At 38.8% G+C, this 18,594-nt stretch overlaps 1 long non-coding RNA gene across 2 annotated transcripts in view; it reads right to left on the reverse strand.

Annotated features, from left to right (window-relative positions):
- The window catches only part of LOC129923264 (uncharacterized), a 49,655-nt gene that overhangs the window by 28,001 nt on the left and 3,060 nt on the right, over nt 1-18,594 (reverse strand). The window contains exons 2-3 of one of the 2 annotated variants that reach the window (XR_008775180.1): nt 16,323-16,540; nt 12,377-12,656 (exon numbers count right to left, since the gene is read on the reverse strand). This is a non-coding gene — a long non-coding RNA (uncharacterized LOC129923264). Of the gene's footprint in view, nt 1-12,376; nt 12,657-16,322; nt 16,541-18,594 lie in introns of those variants that run through there. The other variant, XR_008775181.1, reaches the window with a different exon arrangement.

The following is an 18,594-nucleotide window of genomic DNA, read 5'->3' on the forward strand; positions in this document are numbered from 1 at the left end:
GTGTAAATTAATGTTGTGTCCTCAAAGAGATTCGTGTTTCATTTAATGTTGTGTCCTCAAAGAGATTCGTGTGTAAATTAATGTTGTGTCCTCAAAGAGATTCGTGTTTCATTTAATGTTGTGTCCTCAAAGAGATTCGTGTGTCAATTAATGTTGTGTCCTCAAAGAGATTCGTGTTTCATTTAATGTTGTGTCCTCAAAGAGATTCGTGTTTCATTTAATGTTGTGTCCTCAAAGAGATTCGTGTGTCAATTAATGTTGTGTCCTCAAAGAGATTCGTGTCAATGAATGTTGTATCCTCAAAGAGATACTTTTGTCAATGAATGTTGTGTCCTCAAAGAGATACTTTTGTCAATGAATGTTGTGTCCTCAAAGAGATACTTTTGTCAATGAATGTTGTGTCCTCAAAGGCGCTTTCTCTTTGTTTGGTTTTGTTGACCGTTTTGAAGTGTTCTGACCCTATTTTTTAAAAATGGATACGTTCCCTGGATGTGTGTTTTTAAAGCACCTTTTGGTCGAATCAAGACAAAAATTGGTGATACGTTTCGAATCCAAATCTACACGCTGTAGAGTTGAGGCCGGCAGGGTTTAAAATGCTTCAGATGCCAATTAGAAAGACTATACGTGGATCTATGTTTTACGAAGCTGTATTTTTCCCAATAGACGTACCGGTAATGTAATGTCATCCATTCATGACCCAAAACTATACAATCTCCACCGGGACTTACTCTCTGAACATTGAGCCTGTTAGTTAATAAAAAATACCTTGCAAGTGAAAATCTAACTATAAGAGTCGTAAATACGTCCGACTTCTGTAGTAGTTACTTGGTGGAGATCTTGTCTCCAATGTCACAAAATTAGTCATTATTCTTGCTAAAAGTGTGTGTTTGACGTGGAACGTATACAAATGTAAGTTTCAAGAGACGAGAACAAATGAGGGTAGTGCTATCTGACACATGCAAAAGTTCTATAGGTGATGGTAAAATGTAACATTATTTTCAGAGGTTAAGAAATAGCATTTGTATTTTTATAGCATCGTGTTTGTACTTTTAATTTAGTACTTTTAGTTTAGTAGGCCTACTTATCATTTTTATTGCCTAAAGCATTGTTGGTTTTTAGCGGCCCCCGAAAGGGGAAAAGACACTATTAGTTTCGTGTGGCCTGTCTGTCCGTCTTTCCGTCCGTCCCGTTTATATCTCAGAAATTAGAAGAGAGAATGAAAATCGGACATCATTATATTTTAGATCATTCAAAGTTCTGATGCAACGGCTACTTTTTTCTTTTCCGAAAGTGAACAATCTAATTTTTAAAATTATATATTCAAGCAGATGTTTCAAAAAATTACACCACTTTTAAATGAAAATCTTCTGGGAGGTAACCTTTTTTTAAAAAGGTCATAGACTTCTTCATGAATAACTCAAGCTTTTTTCATAGATTCGCGCATTGGTAAAAAAATTTGCATCTAAGGTCACAATGGTAAAAGTGTGAATGGTTCATTATAAAATATATTTTCCATTTATTAACTAACTCATTGAAAAGAATACTAATTCAAATGTTGTTTTAAATAGAATTTTGATACGAACTTCGTTTTAGTTATAAGTTAAAAAATAACGAACGACTTTTATACGCGCAGTTTTGACATATCCTTATTATAGGGGCCTACACTTGACAGTCTAAATAAGACTAAATAGAGCATAGATCTAGATATATTTATAATAAATGTATTAATAATTTGAACAAAATTTTAATTATTAAGGCAATAACTTATCTTCTGGCAGCTTAGGGGTGCAGATTTATTTATTATGTAAACATTGTATCATTATTCATCGTATTTGAAAAGGACCTTTAGAAAATGTTTTACTTGAAAAATATTCTAATATGACTTTACAGGCCCTTACTACATTGCAAATACAACCGATTTGTTCCTTGAAAAGATAAGATAACCCACATATTTAGATTAAGACTTTGAGGATCGTCGCCGAAAAAAAAATATTCGAAAAATAATATTTAAAAAAAAAAAGCTCATTTTGTTCACTATGCAAGTTTGTAACTTTTTTTTGTTACAGAACTACAGTTCAAAGCTCTAAACAAAAAGAAATTCGTAGGTGGGAGAAGAAATGAAGTGGACCAATTAGATTGTACTCGAAATTTTTGGCATTTTTAGGATTCAAGTATATGTTGTGAGTTATAGTTTTATAGAATAAAAGAATATTAGTATGAGTAAAGGTTGGAAAAAGGTGACTAGGAAAATAATATTGGGTTTAGAACTCATCTCATTTGTTACTCTTATAATGAAAAATTTCGTATGCATTCTAAATTTTCCAAAATAAAGTCTTTTTTTTAAATAACCAAGATAAATTCGTGTGCAATGACATAAACTCTATCGCCATATTTGACTTTTCTGTTTTATAACGTCATGTTTTCGTCTGGAACGGGGAGAGGGCAGTAGAGTGAAAACGTTAATCCTAAGTCTATCTGTGATCATGATATTAACCTTTAGATCTGTGTACAATTAAATAAACTTTAAATCTATGTACATGTTCATATAAGCTTTAGATCTTTGCACATGTTAATAAACTCTAGATCTATGCATATGCTTATAAACTTTAGATCAGTGTACTTCTTAATAAACTTTAGATCTATGTACATGTTTCTAAACTTTAGATCTTTGCATATGTTAAAAAACTTTAGATCTGTGTACATGTTTCTAAACTTTAGATCTTTGCATATGTTAATAAACTTTAGATCTGTGTACATGTACATATTAATCAGAAGTGTAAGTTGTGAGCTTGTGTGCGGTGCATGTGAGTGTCTGGTGTGTGTGTGTGAGCCAATGTGTGAGTGGGGAGACGGGTTGGTGTGTGTGTGAGCCAATGTGTGAGTGGGGAGACGGGTTGGTGTGTGTGTGAGCCAATGTGTGAGTGAGGAGACGGGTTGGTGTGTGAATATAGCCAGGCTAACCTTTTATTACTAAACAGGCCTGGACCCAGCTGACAAACCCACTCCCCCCCCCCCCATCCCAGCCTTCAAGGCCTAATCTAAAGGAGTGAGCTTATGATTCATGGCCACTGGGAGGCGTAGCTCGACTGGAGGGTTCTGATCCTCCCTCTCAGCTCCCGTCCCCAGCACTCTTCACTCTCACACAATCATCTTCCACTACCCCCTTAAGCCTCTCTCTCTCTCTCTCCCTCTCCAGACACACACACACACACATCGTCCCTCAACACGCTCTCTTATTTCTTCCTCTATTTATATCTCCTCTCTTTCTTGTTCCCCACCCCATTCTTCCAGCATGTCTCCTCCTCCTGTCCCCCACCCTCCTCTCACTGTGCAGGCCCAGGGAGGATGTCTTGATTGAACGCTGGTAGAGAGACCCCAGTCGTTCGTTTCAAAAGGCCATTGTCCCTCTCTCGGGTCGGATGTCCTGGGGAGACAAATAGCCTCACGGAACTTGATACAAGGGTGGCGAAGGGCAATGGAGGGAAGAGCCCTAGACGTTAGCATTGGGAAATCAACTATTTTATTACCATAGGGCACTGTAGGGCCAGTAGAGTTCCAATTTTGAACACGAGAAGGGGAAGATAACTATCTACTTAGATATAAAGTCTTCCTATATGATAGCAAGTTACTTTTCCTTTGGTTCTACTAGTGCAATGTTGATGTCAACCACAAAGAAATGTTCTCCAATTGTGTGACCGTAAGTGTCGCGTGATATGCAACATTGTACAGTGATATGACCAAGACCGGCCTTAGGCATAGGCAAACTAGGCTGCCACCTAGGGACTCTGATTGGTGGGGGACTCAACAACAACAACAACAACATAGCACATCTCTTTGACTCATCTACTAGCCTAGCTCTAAGTCCCTACTATGATTGATGATGCCACATGAAATGCCACGGGAATCGCGCCATATACATTTATTTTATTTGTTTATTTAGATGTAGATGCAGGTTAGATTTTAATTCAATGCGTAATTTTATTTGTTGGTCTTTTTATTTGTTTGTGACCACCTAATTCACATTGCCTAGGGCATCCGATTACCTAAGACATTCTGAATTAAATTTATTTTGGGTTGAAAACAGTAGCTTGAGAAATAGATGGAGGTGATGGTGATGGAGGTGATGGAGGTGGTGGTGATGGAGGTGATGGTGATGGAGGTGGTGGTGATGGAGGTGATGGTGATGGAAGTGATGGAGGTGATGGTGATGGAAGTGGTGGAAGTGATGGAGGTGATGGAAGTGATGGAAGTGATGGAGGTATACATTTTAAACTTGTAGACTTCCGTTCAACGTTTCCCCCCCCCCCCCCAAAAAAAAAAAAAAAGAGAAGAAACAATTTTATACTTAGAAACAAAAACTGTAGATAGATTTGTATAGCTTGTAAATTGCCGCTCAATGATTTCCGAAGAACCTCCCGAGGACATTCTCTAGCGGACATTGTGCGAGATGGCTAGAACGTAAGGAAACAAGTCTGAGACGTTTTCGTTAAGACTAAGTCGAGGAAAGACACAATCATATACAAAAACAAAAGGCACATTCCTCGTTCCATATGCTAGTACAAATGCTCCTTCTTCCCTAATGGTATTAGAGCATGGAATGGTTTGCCTGGGCCAGCCAGGAAGTCCAATGACTTGGCAGAATTTAAGTCATTGGTTAACATGCATGACTAGATTGACGTAAGAACATGCGTAGGACGTAAACATTAAAAAATAATAATAATAATAACGTCTGTATTTCTTAAGATAAGACAAAACTTTCTCTGACCAATGGTCAGGGAGATGGACCGCTGTTACAAAAGGAAAGAAAGCTCCAAAACCTCTGTCGTCATTGGTGCATCTACTCTCCTAGCCAGGCGCTCTCTTTTCAAGCCAGTATTTCTATCGATGTCATCCTAGGACGATAGGCCACTTAAAAATAAAACAGTATCAAATTAGGAAAAAAAAAGGATGATCTTACAATAATTTAAGAACCACTGCAAGCTCAGTTCCCACCCCTTAAAGTGTGGGTGTGGGTGCGAGACTTTTGTCCTTGCCTTAGAAACTCTCCGCACTGAATCTCATGCTTGGTTTCACTTGAAGAAGACCCGCCCGAACTGTATCTAGTGTTGTTACGTTGAAGGCCTTTAATGAACCTCGCTGGACGAAATCTCATTTGAAAAACAACACATTATTCCGCCGCAACAAGCCGGCTCTAGAGCGTTAGTATTGCGGCGCAGACACTTGAACCAGCAGCCACAGGTGCGATGGTACAGAAATAGAGAATATATAATCATCTTTGACCACTAGAAAGAAGAAGTCTGCTTGATTAGGAACGTATAGACTAGACAGGCCCAACAAAGAAAAGAGATGTTTAGAACTGACTATAACGAGAGATCACGAGGAGACGCTCAGCAATGTTCTAGTTGAACAAAGAATCGCATGAAATATATTTCTCTATTTCCATTGTATCGTAAAGTGTCTTCACACAAGGGAAAGCACACTATCAGGTTTGCTTATCATTGTAGATTTTGTATTTGGCGCGTGTATACTATAATAGCGATATATGTTTATGTAGACGCAGCTGGTAATAACGATATCTGTATAAGTAAGCCCAGCTGGTATATGGTGTAATAGTGATATCTGTTTATATAGGCCCAGCTGGTATATACTGTAATGGAATGCCAATACCCTGTTTTGGTTGTTAGTTGGCCTATATGTTGTAATAGTGATGTCTGCAACGTGTTTGTAAATGTCTCTAGTTTTTACGTATGTGCATATGCTTCATTTTATTTTCAATGTGTGTGTATGTTTTCAGGTAGAGCCTTCTTCTAAGCATTAATTCTACCCCCCCCCCCCCGCATCTCCCCTTTCCTTTGTTGTTGGCCATCAGCAGAAGTCTCATGCAGATCTGGAGAATTGAGGGAACTAATGTGTGTGTGTGTGGGGGGGAGTGGTTCTGGTGAAGAGAATTTAAAACATTGTGGGGCAGGGGGAGAACAGTTTGACTTTCTGCTACAACGCCGTTGAACAATTCCCCGCACACCTTCTCCACCCCTCAACCCATTTCTACTCCACTTCTCGTGTGCCCCAGCAATGCGGGTCGACCCCTCTGACTATCTTGAGCCTTTGTTCCAATCGTAGGGAAGATGATACGTAATAAATAAACCGCCAATGTTGGTTGGATCAGAAAGGGGGAGAGAGAAGAGAGAGAGAGAGAAGAGAGAGACAGGTGTAAGGGAGCATACCTTCAAGAACTTGAGAAGATTCACAGTTTTGTTACACACGCATGCTTTCTTTCCTTTCTTCCTCTACTGCCTCGAACTTCCTTCCTCTACTGGCCTCTACTGCCTTGGTCCGCGGATTTAGTTCCTTTGCTGCCTTGGTCCGCCTTTTTACTTCATCTACTGCTTTAGTCCGCCTTTTTACTTCTTCTACTGCCTTAGTCCGCCTTTTTACTTCTTCGTTTTTACTTCCGCGAATTTAGTTCCTCTACTGTCTCGTTCCTCTATTAACTTGGTCCGCTTTTCTACTTCCTCTAGTACCTTGGACCGCTTGAAATTTGGCCATCGGTAATTTTTTTACAGGGCGGAAAATTCGTTAGTATTAACTGATACATTACTGCACTTTGTGTTTAAGCACTGATACGTTACAGCACTGATACGCTACAACATTGATACGTTACAGCACTGATACGTTACAGCACTGATAACCCTTAAATGTTACCATTATCCACAATGGATATGGTTGACTTACAACTATAAAGCTAGATAAGAAACATACCTCGAGAACCTTTGCTTGTTACCTTTTGTGGTTGTCTTGTCCAACTAAACAGTCAACAAAACCTGAATGTTTCTGAACTAAATCCAACACTTTTAGTAGTTGGAAACGGAAACAAAATAGTGTTAATTTTTTTTTTTTTGTTTGAACGCGGGTACGATCGTATTTCTTGAGGGTTTGTTTCCTTTCATAATATATAACACGGTTTACATTTTTAGCAGACAGCATTACACATTGGTGGCAGACGATCGACCACCGTGTGACAGTATACAGCACATCGGTGGGAAACGGCAAGGTGACACTTGAGACAGTCCTTGACAATAGTCAAGTTATCAAGGGCTCAACAAGATTCTTTCAGTCAGGGGGATGTGGCAGGGGGGCGTTGTGACAGTGTTAGGAAATACAAATCTGCAGACACGCGGATCTATTCTATTATCTAATTTATCTTTCTAGTATTTAAAATTAAGATTAAAGGGGGGAGAGGTGTATATCACGTGACCACGCAGTTCTAGCTCTGTAAGTATGTAAAGTTTCCTTTTCAGATCTTGCGATTTAGCTATGAACTAGGCCTAGAGAGTTCTATATATTTTGCCTCATCTAACACAGACAAAGCCGTTGTTTGCAGTTGGTTGATTTTTCTTAATTTTTTTTTTTTTTTTTTTGCTTAGTCTACGCCTCCTTTCGCTGCATTCCTATGTATTGTAATACCAACAGTATTTTGAAAGATATCAACTCAGGCGCCATTTTCCTCTCACTGGCATAGAGGAAAGTTGCTGGCAGCAGATGGTATCTGAAAGAGACAGATTATTGAAGACAGGCGCAGAAGACGGAAAGAAAACTTAAATAGACAGTCAGCGGACAAAGGCTTTGTCTGCACGAGATGCGGGAAAAATATGCAGGTCGCAGGTGGGTCATGCGAATCACTGCACGTATCCTTATATAATCTTGAGAATCTAAGACATTGCCATTTTAAAAGATCTCCTTAAAAATGTTTTAATTTGCTTCAACATTCAGAAACTGTTGGCCTGCTCTAGTCGTAATGACATCTCGTAGATCACTTTGTCACGTGACTGTGGAGCTAGCAAGATGAAAGCATGGGCATTGTTTATGGTCGGAACGATGTCGCCCACACAGTAGTTCCAATCTCTCCACGCAGCTGATGTGTCTTACGGAATGGAAATATCCGATACAGTTTGGGATCAGTTTTGCCGCTTGTTTTGCCAGGTAGTTGAACAGTGTGCCACAGTGTCACTATTAGTCTAAGGGTCGCCGCTACCTGATTTTTCATCGGGGTTAACTACCGAAGACTTTCTCATGTTTTCGTTTAGCCGCAAGGCAGCGGAGGTTTGGATTCAGAGTTTTCCTAATATGAAATAAATGTCTTGTTTCAAAGGCTACAATTTCTGATTTTTCCATTGCCACCCTAAAAGTGTTCCTGAATCAGCCAGAATAAAGTAGTGATGCACAATAATTTGACGTTTTGATTCTCAAATATTTTAAATCCCCCCCCCCCCACACACACACACACCATTCTTCTTCTATGTGTTTATTGGCATGTCTGCACAAATAAAATATGGGAGTCTTTAGAAAGCATATGACTTATGTTTCTACTAAGCTTAACTTTTCAAAATGAAGGTATTATGTATCCTCCTGTTAACATAACAAAATATGTATGTTATCTATATCCCCATTCTTTATAGCGCCATTCTCTGTCTGACCTCTTTCCTTAGCCAAAGGCTACCTATCCGAATCCATGCAGTTGGTAGGCTAAGTAAAGAGAGAGCGTGAATTTCTTGTGCTGAGAGTTGGCCAGATTTCCTAGACACGAATGTCTGAAGTTGTTCAACTGTTAGATTTGGAAAGGAAAGTCACAGAGAACAAAATATTCAGAGGAAAAGTTCTCAAAGTAAAGAAAGAAAAAGAGGACGAGAAACTGAGAGAGAGAGAGAGAAAGAAATAGAGATGGAGAGAGAGAAAAAGAGTAAGAGATGGAGAGAGAGAGAGAGAGAGAGAGAGAGAGAGAAAGAGAGAGAGTGTGTGTGTGAGAGAGATATCCTTTTTTTTTAAGAACAGTAAAGGTGAGCTTAGCTCTTTGAGTTAAATATGTGATCATCAAGGTCTCTCGCATTTAGAAATCCATTTATTTTTCCTCTCTCCCTTTCTCTTCACTGTATCTCCAGGTGAGATCTTGCCTCTAATCAGGAAGTTTTGATATTGACTAATAGCCACAGTCTCTATGGACTATCGAAACAGCCGTTGGCTTGGACGTCACTCGCAGATCAGTTGGAAGAATCGCCGCCCCCCCAAACAAAAAAAAGTTCTTTATGCTGAGGGAGTCAGACCCAAGGGACGCCCAAGACTCTGTAAGCGAGTTCTCAGGACTACAGGCATCAATGAAAGTATGGGGGGGGGGGGAATAGCCCAAGATTGGACAGCATGGAGGCAAACTTGCGTGCTGGTACGACCCTCGCCGAGCACAAAATGACTGAGGCAACCTTAGAGACAAGACAAGGAGGAAGAGCGTTGCCCCAAAACAAATCATTCAAATGCGAGAATTCCGCAAAGTTTGCAACTCCAGAATCAGTTTGTTTCATTACAGCAGACTCTGCCCCGAAGAAACCGACACAAGTAGGACCAGTAAATTCTCTGGGATCATTCATTGTCAGTAGGTGCCATATAATTTATCTATCTATCAGTTGCAAAGGGAAAAGATCGTCTTTGAGACGTAAATTGCGAAAGAATTTCAGATTTTTGTCTCACATTCTCTCTGTTTTGTTTTTCTGTATACCATGCTCTCTCTATCTTGCTCTCTCTATCTCGCTTCTTCCAGAAACCAACGTCACTGTCTAGATAACTTCTGCCCAAGTCTCCCGACAAATTTTCCTTGCATTTTGTTTTTTAATCTGTTAAAGGTTTGTACTTCAATTTTCTTTTCTTTCCTTTGCCCGGGCGCATGCGCACTCCCCTTCCCATTCAGAAATAACGATTGCTTAAGAAAAAAAAATGTAAAAAAAGAGAGAGAGAGAGAGGGGTAGATTACAGGTAAGGTCTGGTGCTGATGGAAGAGATTTGGACAGGAGATTAGGAAAGAACAAAACATGGAATGGTGGGGCGGGGGAGACAGCACTAAGATCTACATTACCTTTACGTCTGCTCTGTTATTTTAGTCACGCGCGGCTAAAACCGTTGGTGACTTCTGCTCCATAACTGTTTAGTTAAGGTGCAATGAGAGTGAGTAACATTGCCGTGAGCTCTTCTGTAACCGTGGGACTGGTTTGAGTCACTTTTATGACCACCGGTAGTCACTTTAAAAAAATGTTTGCATTAGTAGTAGTATTATTACCACCTCAATAGATATACTGGCGTGCTGAAGGGGGACAGGTAGGTGCGGCTCTGCCAGGTAAATACTTCGTGGTGGAGGCATTTCAGAGATGTGCCTTTTTTTTCCTTGTCTTCTACTTTCAGTGCTGACGTGCAGTGGAGGCTTGTGTCCATTGATGGTCGGCAAGACGCTTCTCTACTACGGACAGGGAACTACTTTCAAGATTAGTTCCCGGAAGTCCGTGTCAGACACTTTATTTCATCTGACACTAATTAATATTTCAATTTTTAACTTCTCAAAGAGGAAGACAATATTTATGTGCTGAGACGGTCGAGGAGTTGAAAATGTTATTTTCGAACTTTTATAATGCAACTTGCATCTGTTACTACCAACCTTTTCTATTAACTTTACATATTTGATATCTTCCATATTCGCATCCTCTTTTTTTTTCCAAAATCTTCTATCAACACCCTCTGTTTGGTACACATTTAACACGGTACAAAATCTTCTGTCAACTCCCTCTGTTTGGTACACATTTAACACGGTACAAAATCTTCTGTCAACTCCCTCTGTTTGGTACACATTTAACACGGTACAAAATCTTCTGTCAACTCCCTCTGTTTGGTACACATTTAACACGGTACAAAATCTTCTGTCAACTCCCTCTGTTTGGTACACATTTGACACGGTACACAATCTTCTGTCAACTCCCTCTGTTTGGTACACATTTAACACGGTACAAAATCTTCTGTCAACTCCCTCTGTTTGGTACACATTTGACACGGTACACAATCTTCTGTCAACTCCCTCTGTTTGGTACACATTTAACACGGTACAAAATCTTCTGTCAACTCCCTCTGTTTGGTACACATTTGACACGGTACACAATCTTCTGTCAACTCCCTCTGTTTGGTACACATCTAACACGGTACAAAATCTTCTGTCAACTCCCTCTGTTTGGTACACATTTGACACGGTACACAATCTTCTGTCAACTCCCTCTGTTTGGTACACATTTAACACGGTACACAATCTTCTGTCAACTCCCTCTGTTTGGTACACATTTGACACGGTACACAATCTTCTGTCAACTCCCTCTGTTTGGTACACATCTAACACGGTACAAAATCTTCTGTCAACTCCCTCTGTTTGGTACACATTTGACACGGTACACAATCTTCTGTCAACTCCCTCTGTTTGGTACACATTTAACACGGTACAAAATCTTCTGTCAACTCCCTCTGTTTGGTACACATTTAACACGGTACAAAATCTTCTGTCAACTCCCTCTGTTTGGTACACATTTAACACGGTACAAAATCTTCTGTCAACTCCCTCTGTTTGGTACACATTTATCACGGTATTTCTCCAACTTCCTATTCTCGGATTAAGTTGAAACTTTGCACAGTTACACATTACCCCTAACAACACATGATCCAATGAAAAGAATCGACCAATTATTAATTATTATACCAATTAGTCATAATTAAGTTATTTTGTTTTACATAAAGACACTACTGCCTAAGGGGAGGTAAGCCTCTCGTAAAGAAGAATGTCGTCGCCTAAAAAATGTAAAACTAACAATAGAACAACTATGAAAACCTCAATTTTCTGATCTTGTCTTATAAGATATAAACATTACTTCAAAAAAATAAGGATATTACGTCCTACGCGTGTTCCTAGGTCAATCTAGTCATGCAAATTAACCAATGACTTCAATTCTGGTTTCCATAAGCATTTCCCTAGTTCAAGGAGGCTTACGCCCACACGAATTCGAATTCTATTCAAGCATCTTTTTTTTTTTTTTACATTTCTTTCGGAAAGACAACAAAGAAACCCTCTCCCAGATACCCTCTCCCAGAAACCCTCTCCCAGATACACTCTCCCAGATACCCCTCCCCTTGCAAACTGTCCACAAAAGTGATTGGATCACAGCACATTGAGAATGCTAAAAGCATGAAATTACGCTAAACACAGACAATAGTAAAAAAATATTTCCAATCGCACAAATTTATTATTGTTATTCTAGATCTAAAATATGATATCGGATTTCCAATGTCTTTTCTAGTTTATGGGATCTAAACGGGACGGACGGACAGACAGACCACACAAAACTAATAGCGGCTATACTCCCTTTCGAAGGGCCGCTAAAAAGTAAAAATATATGTTAACATTATTTTTTAAAATTTCTATATTGTTTTTTTTTTTCTCACTTTCCATTAATGAATGAAGACATTTTATATTTTAAAAAGAAAGAATTCTAAATAAAAGGAAAAAAAAATTGTGAGATGTGGTCGTTTAAGTGATCTCTTTAATAACGTTAGAATCACAGGAATAATAATAATAATTAGGTATTGGTGGTTTGAGTTCAACTTATTCCAGGGAGTGGGGGGGGGGGAGAGATCCCTTATTTCTGCCACGATCTACTTCTTATCCAGACCCAAAGGATCTGTCCAGAGTGTAAGTGACGTCAAAGGAAATGTGTGTACGGCATTACTAAGTTTGTTCTGGTTCAAACATGTCTTTAAGGCCATGCCCACATTCTTGTCACGAGAGTTGGCAGTTTTGTTTTTTTAATCTATCAAAATAAACAAACAAATTAATCAATTAGAAACAAGTGATAATCAAATCCACAGTATCCAAAAGTTAACAAAAGAAATGAGGCTACATATTTTCTCCAGTGTTTCTAGAATTTAGTCTACCTAAACTGTGAAGATTAATTTGTTACAAATCTCTTCATCTCTCTCTCTCTCTCTCTCTGTCTCTCTCTTATCCATAAGTATGCGATGAACTGATTGTTATGAACATATTGTTCAATGCGAGTCTGAATTGTTATGATTGATAATTGATAATCGATCATCTGATTTATGATTGACCTAAGCACTAATAAGTTGATGACATAACCAAAAAAAAAAAAAAAAAACAGTTCACTTTAAGAACATAAAATGTAGCCTTTGCACCAGAAGTTAGATATGCACTATTATTACAAATCTTATCATCCAATTGGTCTAGTAATTTTAAAATTAAACGTGATGGTCTACTCTAAAGTAAGACATAGATTCTATTATTCTAGATCTAGTTTAAATCTATAACGTAGATCTAGAATTCTAGATCTGGTCTAAATAACGTAGATCTAGAAGTATAGACCTAGTCTAAGTCTAAATATAGAGTCTAGAACTCTACTAAAAATAAATAAAATCCCCCCCTCCTTTTTTTTAAAAAAAAACAACAACAACAACTCCCCTAAAAAATCCTGGCTACGCCCATGTAATGCAGACTAGATTTAGACAGATCTACTATGTAGAAAAATAGGGCTAGATCTATAAGCTATAGGCTTTGACAATGTTTTGTATTGATATAACACAACAAAAATAATCTAGTTGTGAAGAGCTTGCTGTAGGTATTAAAATGACACCAAGATAAATCTTTTTTCTTTTGTATGTTAGAGATACGTTTAAAAGCATTTGTATGTGCATGAAATCAGACTCTTAGAAAATGTCTGAAATATTGTGACCCCAAAACAAACGTATATGTCATTGAGTTGTCCTAACTTTGTAACCTTGATAGATAGCAGCACTTTGGGAGTTCTACTTCATTATACACTTTTCAAAGTCATTGCTTTACGTTTCTTAAAAACTACATTTTTGGTGGAATAAAATCCTGTGTATGAACATTTGGGTCAGTGTTTTCTCTCCAATCCTGTGTATGAACATTTGGGTCTGTGTTTTCTCTCCAATCCTGTGTATGAACATTTGGGTCTGTGTTTTCTCTCCAATCCTGTGTATGAACATTTGGGTCTGTGTTTTCTCTCCAATCCTGTGTATGAACATTTGGGTCAGTGTTTTCTCTCCAATCCTGTGTATGAACATTTGGGCATGTGTTTTCTCTCCAATCCTGTGTATGAACATTTGGGTCTGTGTTTTCTCTCCAATCCTGTGTATGAACATTTGGGCATGTGTTTTCTCTCCAATCCTGTGTATGAACATTTGGGTCTGTGTTTTCTCTCCAATCCTATGTATGAACATTAAGGCCTTTGTTTTCTCTCCAATCCTGTGTATGAACATTTGGGTCTGTGTTTTCCCTCCAATCCTGTGTATGAACATTTGGGCCTGTGTTTTCTCTCCAATCCTGTGTATGAACATTTGGGCCTGTGTTTTCTCTTCAATCCTGTGTATGAACATTTGGGTCTGTGTTTTCTCTCCAATCCTGTGTATGAACATTTGGGTCTGTTTTCTCTCCAATCCTGTGTATGAACATTTGGGTCTGTGTTTTCTCTCCAATCCTGTGTATCAACATTTGGGTCTGTGTTTTCTCTTCAATCCTGTGTATGAACATTTGGGTCTGTGTTTTCTCTCCAATCCTGTGTATCAACATTTGGGTCTGTGTTTTCTCTCCAATCCTGTGTATGAACATTTGGGCATGTGTTTTCTCTCCAATCCTGTGTATGAACATTTGGGTCTGTGTTTTCTCTCCAATCCTATGTATGAACATTAAGGCCTTTGTTTTCTCTCCAATCCTGTGTATGAACATTTGGGTCTGTGTTTTCCCTCCAATCCTGTGTATGAACATTTGGGCCTGTGTTTTCTCTCCAATCCTGTGTATGAACATTTGGGCCTGTGTTTTCTCTTCAATCCTGTGTATGAACATTTGGGTCTGTGTTTTCTCTCCAATCCTGTGTATGAACATTTGGGTCTGTTTTCTCTCCAATCCTGTGTATGAACATTTGGGTCTGTGTTTTCTCTCCAATCCTGTGTATCAACATTTGGGTCTGTGTTTTCTCTTCAATCCTGTGTATGAACATTTGGGTCTGTGTTTTCTCTCCAATCCTGTGTATCAACATTTGGGTCTGTGTTTTCTCTCCAATCCTGTGTATGAACATTTGGGCATGTGTTTTCTCTCCAATCCTGTGTATGAACATTTGGGTCTGTGTTTTCTCTCCAATCCTGTGTATCAACATTTGGGTCTGTGTTTTCTCTCCAATCCTGTGTATCAACATTTGGGTCTGTGTTTTCTCTCCAATCCTGTGTATCAACATTTGGGTCTGTGTTTTCTCTCCAATCCTGTGTATGAACATTTGGGTCTGTGTTTTCTCTCCAATCCTGTGTATCAACATTTGGGTCTGTGTTTTCTCTCCAATCCTGTGTATGAACATTTGGGTCTGTGTTTTCTCTCCAATCCTGTGTATCAACATTTGGGTCTGTGTTTTCTCTCCAATCCTGTGTATCAACATTTGGGTCTGTGTTTTCTCTCCAATCCTGTGTATGAACATTTGGGCATGTGTTTTCTCTCCAATCCTGTGTATGAACATTTGGGTCTGTGTTTTCTCTCCAATCCTGTGTATCAACATTTGGGTCTGTGTTTTCTCTCCAATCCTGTGTATCAACATTTGGGTCTGTGTTTTCTCTCCAATCCTGTGTATCAACATTTGGGTCTGTGTTTTCTCTCCAATCCTGTGTATCAACATTTGGGTCTGTGTTTTCTCTCCAATCCTGTGTATCAACATTTGGGTCTGTGTTTTCTCTCCAATCCTGTGTATCAACATTTGGGTCTGTGTTTTCTCTCCAATCCTGTGTATGAACATTTGGGCCTTTGTTTTCTCTCCAATCCTGTGTATGAACATTTGGGCATGTGTTTTCTCTCCAATCCTGTTTATGAACATTTGGGCCTGTGTTTTCTCTCCAATCCTGTTTATGAACATTTGGGCCTGTGTTTTCTCTCCAATCCTGTGTATGAACATTTGGGCATGTGTTTTCTCTCCAATCCTGTGTATGAACATTTGGGCATGTGTTTTCTCGATGGAATGTCTACAACCACATTGGTTTTCAAGTCATGTGACTGTACATCGAGTTGGCTTGGTGTGAAAGGAGTTCTTTTGATGAGCAATTTTGTAACCCAGATTTATTGGGAAATACAAACTTACTAGTAATCCTTTTATAATTTATAAGCTTAATACAAATTATAAAAAGATGGTTGGGAGCCTTCAAAACTTATTTTCTCTTTCATCTCTAACAAGTGATAAAATAAATCTTTAGAGTAGTTTCCAATAATCTTCCATGATAATACATTTTTTGAGTAGGTTGCAATCAGCTACTTTAATAATAAATGTAATGAGTAGTCAGCAATCAACTTCCATGATAATGACGAATGATACAGACGAATGATACAGACGAATGATAATGTTGCATACAAAGGTAGATGTTAGAGGTTGATGAAAATGAGTCTAATGGTTGATAGTTAAGTGTACCTGAAGACAAAGCCTGCAGCAGATAAACAATGGCAAGGCAGCTGGTGGACAGCTGGTATTACAACAGAATTGGAAGAAGGCAGGAGTAAGGCGCCCCCCAACCTCCTTCTCTCTACCTCCGTCTTGTTCCAGCAAAAACGTTTTGACTAGAGAGTATTTCATTGTCTGTGATAGCACATGTTCAAAGAAGATGGAATCAGTCCAACAGCCAGTCAGCCCTGAAAGACAGCAATGATTCAGACAATGTGAATAGACGACAGACTGAGTGGGGTGGATGGGGCCCTGCTAGGGGAAAAAGAGGGTGTAGGGCAAGCACTAGCAGGAACACTTCCCTAAACGATGTAGACTTACGTCCTTGAATTAAACCTACAGGTGTAAGTGTGTACTTGAATTAAACCTACAGGTGTAAGCAAAGGCGAACTGGGGGTCAAAACTTCATAGAATCCTAAATGCTGCTGGTAAAATCATTGGCAAAAAAAAAAAAACAATCCCTGTTTGGGAAGCTGTTTGAGACTAACATTCATAAAAAAATGTAAAAAGATTCTAGAAATAAAAAATCTCCCTTTGTTTTTTTTTCCCTCTTTCCATCACAAAAGAGATACAAGACACCAATAGCAAAGACAAACAGAAACACTCTTTTGTTCCCCTACAATCGAATCATTAAATAGAAACTATCTGATATAAACTTCGTAGCGGGGACAACTCGAGATCATGCGACAACTCCATCAAATCAATATCAATTCGTATGTGACTGGACATGTCATCTATAGGACCTGGAACGTTGTTGTGGGTCCGTTTATAGATTCATAGGAATATATTCACACTAGCGTCAATCTCTATGAAAATAAATAAAGGCCTTAAGTTTCTTGTTTATCGTTTAGTATGTATAAGGAATTGACGTCTACTAGAAGCACTATATACGGATGTAGGGTATTCAGGACAATGCTTTAGATTAGTATTAGACTGTAAAGTGTATAAGATGTAGTTTTTTAATCAAAACGCTCAAAGAGTTGCTTTTAATGACACTATTTAATAAAAGCTAAAACAATTGACTGGCATTCATGCGACCCTTTCTGTAGCCCTAGCGGTCCTACCGGCCCACCGGGCATTGGCCCGAAAGTCCATATAGCCAGTCCTCCCCTGGGTGTAAGTGTGTACTTGAATTAAACTCATAGGTCTTAGTGTGTACTTAAATTAAACTCATAGGTCTTAGTTTGTACTTAAATTAAACTTATAGGTCTTAGTGTGTACTTAAATTAAACTCATAGGTCTTAGTGTGTACTTAAATTAAACTTATAGGTCTTAGTGTGTACTTAAATTAAACTCATAGGTCTTAGTGTGTACTTAAATTAAACTCATAGGTCTTAGTGTGTACTTAAATTAAACTTATAGGTCTTAGTGTGTGCTTAAATTAAACTCATAGGTCTTAGTGTGTACTTAAATTAAACTTATAGGTCTTAGTGTGTACTTAAATTAAACTTATAGGTCTTAGTGTGTACTTAAATTAAACTTATAGGTCTTAGTGTGTACTTAAATTAAACTTATAGGTCTTAGTGTGTACTTAAATTAAACTCATAGGTCTTAGTGTGTACTTAAATTAACCTTATAGGTCTTAGTGTGTACTTGAATTAAACCTACAGGTGTAAGTGTGTTTGTGGATTAAAACTGTATGTGTATTGGAATGTATTACATGTGTACGAGTGTACCGTATCTGCATTGTACTTGTATTGAACCTACATATGTAAATAAGTTGAATGAGATCTCTCTCTCTCTCTCTGTCTGTCTCTCTCTCTGTCTGTCTGTCTCTCTCTCTCTGTCTATCTCTCTCTCTCTGTCTCTCTGTCTCTGTCTATCTCTCTCTCTCTCTCTGTGATAGCATGTGCGCGAAGAATTACACGTTGATACAAAAACAGAAATGAGAGAGAGCAGATACAAACATGAAGGGGAGCGACAGAGAGATAGAGAGAGTGAGACATTGGCAGAGAGAGCAGATACAAACATGAGGGGGAGCGACAGAGAGATAGAGAGAGTGAGACATTGGCAGAGAGAGCAGATACAAACATGAGGGGGAGCGACAGAGAGATAGAGAGAGTGAGACACTGACAGAGAGAGCAGATACAAACATGAGGGGGAGCGACAGAGAGATAGAGAGAGTGAGACACTGACAGAGAGAGCAGATACAAACATGAGGGGGAGCGATAGAGAGATAGAGAGAGTGAGACATTGACAGAGAGAGCAGATACAAACATGAGGGGGAGCGACAGAGAGATAG

This window comes from Biomphalaria glabrata, chromosome 16 (genome assembly GCF_947242115.1).
Source record: "Biomphalaria glabrata chromosome 16, xgBioGlab47.1, whole genome shotgun sequence".
NCBI lineage: Eukaryota > Metazoa > Mollusca > Gastropoda > Planorbidae > Biomphalaria > Biomphalaria glabrata.